We start from the raw sequence: 11,008 nt of genomic DNA, 5'->3' as shown, positions 1-11,008 counted from the left end.
TTGGTCACAAACCACATTTCAAGATAGATATTTGGCTTTGCAAAGATCAAAAGAGGACTGAGGAAGAGAAAAAAATAGCTGCTTTTTATCAAGTACCTCAGCACTGATTCCAGAGATCAGCAAGAACATTACTCACAGCTAATCAAAAAACATCCCTCCAAGGAGACAAACTAACAGTGATTGCCCACACTAGAGCTGAAGAAAGGGATACCACACTCAGGAACAGAAGCCAGATGTTCTGACCGCTGGTCCCCTACTCCATCTACCCCACACCATTGCTTTTGTGTAACGCGATTATAGCAAGATAGAAATAGTAGATGCAGTTCTACTATAGGAATTGTTTTTCTACGCAGTTTAGTTCTTCTTTACATAGAATAATTACTTCCCTGACATAGTTCTCATCCTGTTCAGAAGCCAAGCAATGGCCATGGCTAAAAGCCAACTATGGCCAAGCGTACTGTGCCTATAATTTTGGAAATTCATTTTCAGAACAAAGACTTACACTTCTGATAGTAAAACACAATCAGGACACTGAGCTGTGATATGAAGCAGTATAATATATTGCTGGCATGTATTAAAAAGCTGTATTATTCTACATAGATGTAGTCAGAGTAGTTCTTACAATGAAAAAAATCAGGAAGTGGTTGGATAAGTCCTATCTTCCTCAGAGTTAAAGAGACCAGTTCTATGGTGTGACACTTCTTGCAATATTTACTGGAAGAAGGAAAAAACCCCAAACAACTAAAGAATAGGAAATCTTATATTAAAAATGAGCAAACCTACCTTTTGATCTTAAGGGCTGCACTTAGGCTATGGTAAAGCAGTGTGGAGTAAAGCAATTTCATTTCTATTTAGTTTATATTATGATATTGATAGGATTACCAGTAGCAGAGTATCCCAGTAATTCACAACACAGAGGTGCTATTATCAACATCATAATTCTACAGATGAAGAAATGAAAGTCCAAATCTCAAAGCTATTAAAGGATACAGATAAGGTGTCTTGACAAAGTGACTCGCAGTATAGTCTGTTAGGAAATCAAATTCAGGTTTCTCAGTCCCTCAGCAGCACTCACATAACTAGCTCAAGGTGTGCTTTCAGTGGGATGGTTTTGCTTTTGTTACAATATAAAATAATTTTAACCAAGACCATATAGTGTTACTGAGTCCTATCCTGTGTGAATTCAAGAACTGTTCACTCTCACCTGTACTCTAAGGAAAGTAACATATATTCTTTTAAATAATCTTTGAATCTTTGAAAGTGATCTTGTGTGTGTGTGTGTATGTGTGTGTGTGTGTGTGTGTGTGTGTGTGCTTGCTAACAACTCAGAACTAATTTATTTTCCCAGGCGTATCTCTGCTTTTAGCAGCCATTTCTCCTGGTCTCCAGTTATCATCACATGGTAATTCAAAACCAGACTATTGGCATCAGAATTATTTGATCTTCAGGGTGAGAGGACAATGAAGGTCGTGGACACTTCCACGGAGCATGTGAATGACACAACAGAAGGCCTGGAGCTGACAAAGAGGCTCCTCACTCAGACAGACGTTCAATGTTCTGAGGTATTCAATTTGTTTTCTGTCTTTTTCTGGGGGTAAAAAAAACGTTGGGACATCAGTCAACAGAAAATGAAGACAGAGCCATAGAGTAGGTTTGGGAAGCAAAAATTTAAACAATCTCAAATGCTGTCTACAATCAAACTTTTACTCCTGATTAGACATCTAAAATGACTGTGGGGTGGATAGGCAGCAGCTGCTGGTTTTATTCTATGGCATTAACAAATGTGGCAAAGTTGTGGAAGCAGGACCTTTGGCAAAGGTGATCACCTGAGTCAATCAGACATACACAAGTCCATAGGACAAAATGTCATTATTAAGATGGGGCTGAGAGAGGTAGTGAATGTCACTGTAAGTGCATTCCCTGTCATCCTTGAGAGGCCATGGTAATTAGAGATGATTTTGGATCACTGGAAAAAGGTAAACTTCACAAATGCCTTCTTAAAGAAAGTCAAGAAACACTTGTGTGATTGCACTTAGGATGATCTGCTCCATAACCCTGTCAGGCACTGAGGTCAGGCTGATGGGACTGTAGTTTCCTGGGTCCTCCTTGCAGCCCTTTTTGTGGATGGGCATGACATTTGCCAGCTTCCAATCATCTGGGATCTCCTCAGTGAGCCAGGACTGTTGGTAAATGATGGAGAGTGGCTTGGCAAGCTCTTCCGCCAGCTCCATCCCCTAGGATGGATCCCATCCGGTCCCATAGACTTGTGAGGATTCAAGTGGCTCAGCAAGTCACTAATTGTCTCCTCCTGGATTACAAGGGGGCTATACAGCTTCCTGCCTCTGTCTACTAGTTCCAGAAGCCAGTTGTCCTGAGGACAACCTGTCTTACTGTTGAAAACTGAGGCAAAGAAGATGTTAAGTACCTCAGCCTTTTCCTCATCTTTGGTGACTATGTTCCCCCCATGTCCAACAAAGAATGGAGGTTTTCCTTGCCCCTCCTTTTGCTACTGATGTATTTGTAGAAGCAATTCTTGTTATCCCTAACAGAAGTGGTGAGATTGATTTCAAATTGTGCCTTTGTCTCTCTAATTTTCTTTCTACATGATCTAACTATTTTCCTAAACTCTTTGTGAGTATCCAGCCCTTTTTTCCATAGTCAACTCTCTTTTTTTCCCCTAATTTCCTTCAAAATCTCCCTGTTAAGCTGGGCTGGCCATCTTCCCCATTGGCTTGCCTTTACACTGGGACAGCCTGCTCCTGTGCATTCAAGACTTGCTTCTTGAAGCATGTCCGTCCCTCCTGGACCCCTTTGTTTTCAAGGGCTGTTTCCCAAGGTACCCTTTGAACCAGTGTTCTGAGTAGGCCAAAATCTGCCCTGCAGAAGTCCAGTGTAGAGGTTTTATTGATGGCCCTCCTTGCATCCCTGAGTATTGAAAACTCTATTATTTCGTGGTCACTGTGCCCCAGACGGCCTCCGACCACCACATCTCCCACCAGCTCCTCTCTGTTTGTGAACAGCAGGTCTAGCAGGGCTGGACCCCTGGTAGGATCATTTACCAGCTGAAGCAGGAAATTATCCTCTATACACTCTAGAATCTCCTAGACTGCCTCTTCTCTGCTGTGTTGTGTTCCCAGCAGACATCCGGCTGGTTAAAGTCACCCACGAGAACAAGAGCTGGTGATTTTTGAGACATCTGCCAGCTGCTTGTAGAATAATTCATCACCCTCATCATCCTGATTGGGTGGTCTGTAACAGACTCCCACCAGGTTGTCAGCCTTGTTGGCCTTCCCCTTCATTCTGATCCACAGGCACTCAACCTTATCGTTGAGTCCCAGAGGAGCTGTCTCCAAAAGTATTACATTTGGAGATACTCAGAACTTGACTGGATACAGCTCTGACCAACCTGTTGTAGCCTGGTGCTGCTTTGAGCAATAAGTTGGAATAGATGACCTGGTGAGGCCACTTTCAACTTAAATTATTCCATGATTTTGCAATTCCAGGTGAGCCCAGTAACTTGCATTTATCTGTATTTTGAGAAGATAGCAAGTCCTAACCTGAAAATTTAAGGCAGAAAATCTATTTCTACTATTACTGCTGTAATAGTGTTTCAGCCACAGTGATAGAAATGACCTCTCCCTCCCCTCTCAAATTGCCTTCTCAGTTATGATATGTGAAAGAAGCAATGACTGCACAGAAATCAGAGACAATCAAGTTTTACTTTATTTATATAAAACCTCAGCCAAAAAGCAGATGATCATTTCAATGTGCTTTATTAGGCATCCTGTCTATGCTCTCATCAATTTGTATCACTTGTCATTATCTCCTGGGAGGGTCCTCCGGACACATCCAACTTTTTATGAAGTGCTGGCACAGTCCCTAATGTAGCCTCAAATGGGCCATCATAGAAACACAAATGCAAAGATATCCTAAAAAAACACAGTACACACAAAGAGCTTTTACTCTTCCAAGTAATTTTGGACAGACAACCAGGTCACTCCCTCACCCTCTATTTTCAGCTGGGAAGAAGCCCTTAAAACGACAACTGTAAGGGCAGAAGGGACAAAATATATCATTCCCAGCAGGCTGCTTGGGTGTGGGAGGTATCCTCAATTTCCCTGTGGAGAGCGGGAGAATGAGGAGGGCAGGGAGCCTTGGGGTGAACACAGCTGGCTGTCACTCCCTAACTCTTGCACCAGGATCCATGTTCAAGTGAAACTTCTGCAGCCAGTTGCTGTTTTCATACCAGGACCACAGCATGCAAACGTGTTGGTCCTTGCTTTTAGATTGATCAGACCACACAGAAAAAAGGCAGCTGTTCTCCTAAATGAAGTGTTGCGGGGTTGCATCTCTGCTGTTCATCAGATCTTTTTGACCTTTCTTCCTTTGTCCTCATCCTCCACCCAGCAATTCAGGGCAGAGGAGTGTTGTTGATAGGCACAGTGCTGTTTCAGAAACAGTGTGATGCATCATAGGGAGGATGTCCCCACTGGGACATCAAGCTCAAGGCTGGTCAAAAGTTAGACAAGGCTTCATTTGGATTTTCTGAGGAACAAGGGGAACAAGGACCACAGCTGGTGGGTCTGCTTCTGCCACAGAAAGGGGAAGGCAGGGGGTGGTTGCTCCATCATGCTCCGTGGGGCATGAAGGGCCATGGGAAGAGAGACTGCCTCTACTTCCAGGTGCAGAGTCCTCATTGCTGCAGCCTTGGCCTTGGCTTTGGCTGTGTTGGACCACCTGGCTCTGCAGCCTTGGCAAATTGGTGATGGGCCATTTTTCAGATCTGGCCATTAACTCCCCTCAGCAGCTGCCTTGTTTACCTGTGCCCTACAACAACTGTGGAAGAAAATGCCTGGGACCAAGGCAAGCATCCAAACGCAAGCTGACACAGCTCATTTAGGCTTGGCAGAGAGCAGCCCTTCTGGATTTAAAGACATTGAAAGGATGGGACTGACAAAAGGACTCTTTGCTGCCTGTATTTCTTTAGAAAAGACTTGTTTGTTGTGCCACCAGTCTTGGGGCAAGGGCCTTTGAAGGAAGAGGGCAGAACTACAAGAATTTGACTGTGATCTTGAGAGGAGAGGGAAAGCAGGCTACATTCTATTTGTTTGGTTTTGTTTGGGTTTTTTTTCTTAAAACACAAAAGGCAGAGAAAACAACATACAGCAGGGATGTGCAGCCATGGAGTCCAATACGTGCTCATGGGGTGTCCATCCAGCTTGTGACTGCTGGGTTCAGCCTGGTCCAGTCTACTTTGAGCTTGCTGAAACAGAGAGCAAAGACAATTAAAACATTGCAACTGATCTTCATGCAAGGTTCTCACAGATAACATGGGGATACTGACTTCAGTGGGATTTAGGTACCCTATATAACTTTGGGAAATTGGACTTGAGGGTCTCCTCAATTGCTGTAGCTGAGTCTTGTCTCCAAGCATGGTGTCTGACTTTAAGCTATTGATTACTGGGAGGGTCCATGTGTGTGTGTAATATATTAAGTCATCTGACAACAAAAATTAAGCATTCCTCAGGCTGTCAACCCAAAAAAACTATCTTCTTTAAATGTATGCAAACTGAAACCATTTTGTTTTAGTTTGGACTGGCAAATCCTCCTTCATCTTCCTTGAAGCCCTTTGTTTCAAAATGCACCAGTGGAGAGCTAGGATGCAGGAGCAAGCCTTCTCTCAAAAATGGCAAAACACCATGTCCAACTGACTCCTCCAAAACCCACAGGGAAATAAAGACAGAAATTGCAGTTCTGGGCTGGGAAAGGTGGAGGAGGGAAGTGGCTCTGCCAGGCAAAGAAGAGTGGCCACATAGAAACTGGTAAATGTGGGAGACTCCCATTTTCTGAAGCTGCACTCATACATCATGACCAGGGTGAGATGGTGGAGCACAGCTGAAGTCACTCCCATCACCTCAGTCTCCTCTGGAAAGGAGATGTGGCATCCTGCAGATGTGTCCCTAGTCCGCATGACATGAGGGCTGGAGCACTGGCATATCTTCCTGTGTAGCCCCAGGTAGCCCTATAACAGCCACAGAAGTGCTCAGATAAGAACTGGGGGGACTACTGGGATGATGTGTGGTCAAAAAATGAAGGAACTGAACTAATGGAAAGTGCAGATCCAATTTCTGTTTGACAGGATTTGAAATGTTTCCTTTTTTACCAGTTTATTTTTATATCCTTCTTAAGACTTATCAAATTGGCTTAAAAACATAACTGCTAATCACTAAATATCCAGATTTCCAAGTTAAAAAAAAAGCCATCATTTTCATAAAGTGAAAATAGACATGATTTAGATATCGACATGTATAAAGCCATTTGCTAGAAACATTGTTCATAGCATGGCAAACAGCAAAGACTGGATTAATTTAAAGTTGTAAAATTTTGCTGCTAAGTTTTGTCTCAAAAAAAGAAAAAAGACAACATTGCTGGGAACATTTTAATATTGAATCATTTGAGCATCTGGAAGCACAAATGTAATTTCAAGACCAAAAGAAAGACAGGAGGGGGGAAACCCAAACAAAACAAACATTTCCTACCAAATTCAAATATTGTAAACGCTGAAAAACTCATAGCCGTGTTTGGATGCAACTCCGTATGGGTTAGCAATGCTTTGAGTTACCAACCCACCCTTCACAGACACGTGTGATGCAAACGCTCGTGTTTCATAGACCTACGTGCAGAGCCCCTCGACTTTTGGGGTTTAGTTTAGAGGGAAATGCTCTTTTTTGTGTAAGCTCTTTTTGTGTATGTGCCAAGCCGAGGTATGTGGGCACCTGCCTCCCGCTTAAAGCAGGCCTGCGACTGATCCCGTAGGGTCGCGGTTTGGATCCCGGGCGGTCGCGGTGCCGTCCCCGGGCGGTCGCGCCCCGCGTGTCCGTGCGGACGGTGCCGCTCCGTGGTGCCGTGCCGGCACTGCAGGCTCGGCCGGGTGCAGCCGGCCCAGGCAGCCTCCCCGGCTCCGAACAAAGGGAGAGGGAAAGGCTGGGGGGTGCAATGACAGGAGTTATCTCCGGGTGGGGATTCCAGCACAGCCGGGCTCCAAGGATGTATCTGAGCACAGTCACTCAAGGTGACAAGGGTTGGCCAGCCTGGAGTTGGTTTTATTTCTTAAAACACGGGCTCAGCATGATGGGGCTCAAGCTTGGCCTGTAGCATCCAAATCTCCAGGCCTGAAAGGGTTTGCCATGGAAGCCATGAGCCAACAAAAAAACACCCTTCGGAGCAGTGTTCCAAAGGATCCCAGTCAGCTAAGAACCAGGTGAAATTAAATGAAAATTCCTCTCCTTTCCTTTATCTGTCCAGATCATATAAGGATTCAGGATGAGGATGTTTATAAGAAGCCTTGTTTTGTAAATGGGGGAACTTCACAGACCCTTATGTTGTGCTGCAGCTGCTATTTATAGTAGGAGTTATGTCAGTGAGAGACCAAGAGGAGCCAGGGACAGCAGGATGTAGTTCAAGGCCCTGTTTCCAGCTTGCTGAGAGGCCTGGGGCAGACAAGTCCTCCTCTCCACACCCTAGTGTCCCTTACCTGTCCCCATTCTGCCTGTTCCTGTCTCTCTGCTGTTCCTGACACGCCAAAGCAGTGCCTAGAACAGAGGGACATCCATCTAGATGCTGCCATCATGCAGATGACAATAGGAATAACGCTAACAGATGGTAGGTCTTAAGGGGAGCCGCTGCCACCAATGCAGGCTGGCAGACAAACATTCCTGCTCTGGCAGCTGGAACAACAGTAGCGCAAATGAAACATGAACAATTTCCTCCCCGCCAGCAAAGAAAATAGCTCCAGGGAGAACCAAGGGAGAATAATTGTCAGCCTCCTCTAGGTATCATGGGAACAGAGGCCATTCAGTAATCCCGGAGTAAACAACTGCTTCTTATTTTTAATACAGAATAAACCCCCAAGAATCTAAGAGCGGGTACTGCACAATTGCTGAATTAGCTGCTCCAGTGCCCACCTCCTCCTAACCTTTCACTGAAAACCATTGAAGTGAGACATGCAAGAGTTTTATTCTAACCAAAATGGGCTCACAACAGAGGGTGAATCCTCTGTCACAGAATTATGCAAATATGACAAATACTTAACACTTTTCCTGCTCCTGTCTTTGAAGAAGATGCTGATCATTAGAGCATTGAAATTCCTCCCAGTTTCAGCCCCTCTCTTGGGACTCAGACAAATCTCTGTCTTCAGATGCTTTTTTTTCTTTTAGTCATGGCTAAAATACACTGAAGCCTTATAACATGTACAGCTAGGCCTGATAAGTGTGGCCCCACAAACTTCCAGTAACAGCAGGCAGGGCTGATGCTGGTATTCACAATGAACATGGGTTATCTGATATCCAAGGAGCTACAACAATGTAGAATCCCTGTAAGCCTCAATAAAGTCAAAATCCTATAAATGCTTGCCAGTAATTCATAATAATATACCCATCACTGGTGTTATTTGGTTCAATGGGACTACTCATCGCAGAAAGAACTGTGTCAGACTGTCCGAATGGCTGCACTCAGGCTTTCCAACAGCAACTAATTATAGATAAAGGGAGTAATAAAAGAGTAGGGTAGACATACCTCCCTGATGTATTTTCCTGGTTTCCAGTAACTTCCTATGCCACTGGCACCAGTACCTGGCTTTTTGGCTCCTAATGTGGGGAATGTTCTTTTACCTCCTGAGAAATTCAGCAGACACATCTGTCTTCATCACAGCAGGTACCAGGATTCCCTCCAAGCAGGGGTCTCAACTATGATCATTTTATGCCATAGCCTCTACTTCAATTATATTTGCAGACTAGCCTGTTTAAGAGGTTTCTCTGAATTAAAAGGCTTGTATATGGACGATGCAGTAAATATATGACTGCTAGCTTTTCCTATCTGCAGGAACCCACTGAGCAAACTGCCTCTGGCTCTGGTATAAGAAAACTGGTAAATACAAAACTGCCATGAACACACACTGTAATGAGCACAGCTGCTGTTAAAAAAAAACAACAACAAACAAACAAACAAAGGCAAGATATTTCTATATTCAGGACTTGGAGAGAAATTGCTTTTCATACCCCACAGCCTGGCACAGACACAGGCCAAGAGGCCTGCTCAGTCCTTATCACACTTTTTCTTCTGCTTTCTTTTCCTTGGTCCTCACTCCCCCTTGCCTCCACCAGTAAAACCCTGCTCTCAATTCCTCAATCCAAGACATGGATGCAGCAGAATAACATGGATAGGAAGTATGTTTTTCTCTGCTAGATTTCTTGCAACCAGGAGTCCCATTCCAAAATTAATTGTCCAGCCAATATCTCTCATCCAACCTCTGCCATGGAAAAAGTCACAGAGACAGACATGAATCAGAGGTGATGCCTCTAAATCTCCTTTTTTCCCCTCAATCTGATTCAGAGGGGAGCAAAAAACCCAGCACACTCCTGTAATGGCAAATAATAACTAGAAAGCCTCTGCCATTCCTCAGAGAAAGACCTAAATAATTTTGCCAGGACAGTTGGTTGAGCACCACTGCAGCTCCATAACCCTTCATTTCTGTGCATGAGGCCTCAAAACTGTTAAGCTCTTAGGAGAGAACAGAGTCGTGGGGAACAGGGAGGGGGTCTGGTTTGTGATGTAAGCAGCAGCCAGGCTGTCCAGGACTTTGGCACATCTCCTCCCTGTGATGGGGAGGATTTGGTTTCCATAGCAGCAATGGTGTGATTTCCCCCCTTCTTCCTCCCCAGAACTTGTATTCCACAAATGCACAGGAGTTATATTTCACCCCAAGGCTTTCATTTTCCTGCTGCACAGTTTCGCCGTGCTCCAGCAGGTCTGCCTTTTGCTGACACTGGTTTGGAGAGCGAGGAGGGGCCCTGGGGATGCCGTGCAAGCATTGCTCTCGCCTCCCTCCCTCCCTATTAACACCGCTCCACAACAGACACAGTGTTCCCTGTCCCCAACTGACTCATCTTCACCGAGGTCCCCCTTTTCCTCGCTTGTCTCCAGTGATCAGCTCATGCATGACTGGCTTTCCATAACAGAGCAGAGCTGTGTGCAAGTGCCAGGCGCCCGCACAAAGCTGGAGCACTGCCTGCAGAGGAAATGTCAATACAGGAACACCAGGCTATTTACAAAACCTCTCTTTATCCTGTGACAGAGATGAATGTAGCTGTAAAACAGTGGTACCTGCATATACTCCCCTTTTGAATTTACCCACATGAAGGATATGGAGACTCTTGTTTCTCTTGATGAAGAGGACTTTTTTTTTGCCAGTACAAAAGAGAAGAAAATATGCTCAGAAAAAGGACAGCATAACTGCAAACCACACCAACTATTCTGGGGACTCGTAGGAGGATGTGAAAAGCAAAGCCAATTCATTTTTTGCAGCTGATCTGCCTTCAAAACAAGTGCTCCTTTAGTTGTACACATTTGGCATTTGTCTGCTTCAGAACCAAGGAACCAAGCTGTGTTCTTATTAATACAATAAAATGTTTTCTTCTTCAGTGTGGAGTCCACACAGAGAAGAGGAAAAATTCTCCCTGATTTTAGCAGGTTTCCCAAGATATGGGTGCACAGTACATTGTGCGCGTGCGCCAATGTTACCCGTGCTCTGGGTAACCCCAACCCACGTATCCAAGGCAGATGCACTCCAAGGAGTCCTGCTGGCATCTGGGATGGGAAAGCTGAGGCTTAGCGCCAGCAGCAATCCCCAGTTTGTAGATCACAGCTGGCGCTGGTCCTACCAACACAGAGGCTGTCAGGCTGAGCTAAGGTATAGGTTTTTTGGTGCAGGCTAACCATACAGGGAGAAGAGGATACAGAACTCATCACAGCTTGGTGCCTTGGCCTCTCACGGAGGTCTCAGCCCATCCACCAGCGGGAAGTGCACAGCTTGGCATCCACCCACACTCAAATACTAGTCAACACTATTCCCACTGGTCCTACCGGATTGTTCCCACACTTCAGGCAAGTTTATGTCTCTTCATTTAGGTGAAAGAGAGTTCACTTATTGGCATAAAGATGCTTTTTCATC

General features: G+C 44.9%; 1 long non-coding RNA gene across 1 annotated transcript; it reads right to left on the bottom strand.

The window, feature by feature from the left end:
• Positions 1-5,088: 5,088 nt before the first annotated feature.
• LOC135406892 (uncharacterized) lies at positions 5,089-9,580 on the bottom strand. Its single transcript, XR_010426552.1, has 3 exons — positions 9,469-9,580; positions 8,575-8,672; positions 5,089-5,263 (listed from the first exon to the last, which is right to left on the bottom strand). It is a non-coding gene; the product is annotated as an uncharacterized LOC135406892 (long non-coding RNA).
• Between the last annotated feature and the right edge of the window lie 1,428 nt (positions 9,581-11,008).

This window comes from Pseudopipra pipra, chromosome 2, assembly GCF_036250125.1.
Source record: "Pseudopipra pipra isolate bDixPip1 chromosome 2, bDixPip1.hap1, whole genome shotgun sequence".
In the NCBI taxonomy this organism is placed as follows: domain Eukaryota; kingdom Metazoa; phylum Chordata; class Aves; order Passeriformes; family Pipridae; genus Pseudopipra; species Pseudopipra pipra.
The sequence above is the reverse complement of the archived record's forward strand: the minus strand, read 5'-3'. Positions and strand labels throughout refer to the sequence as shown.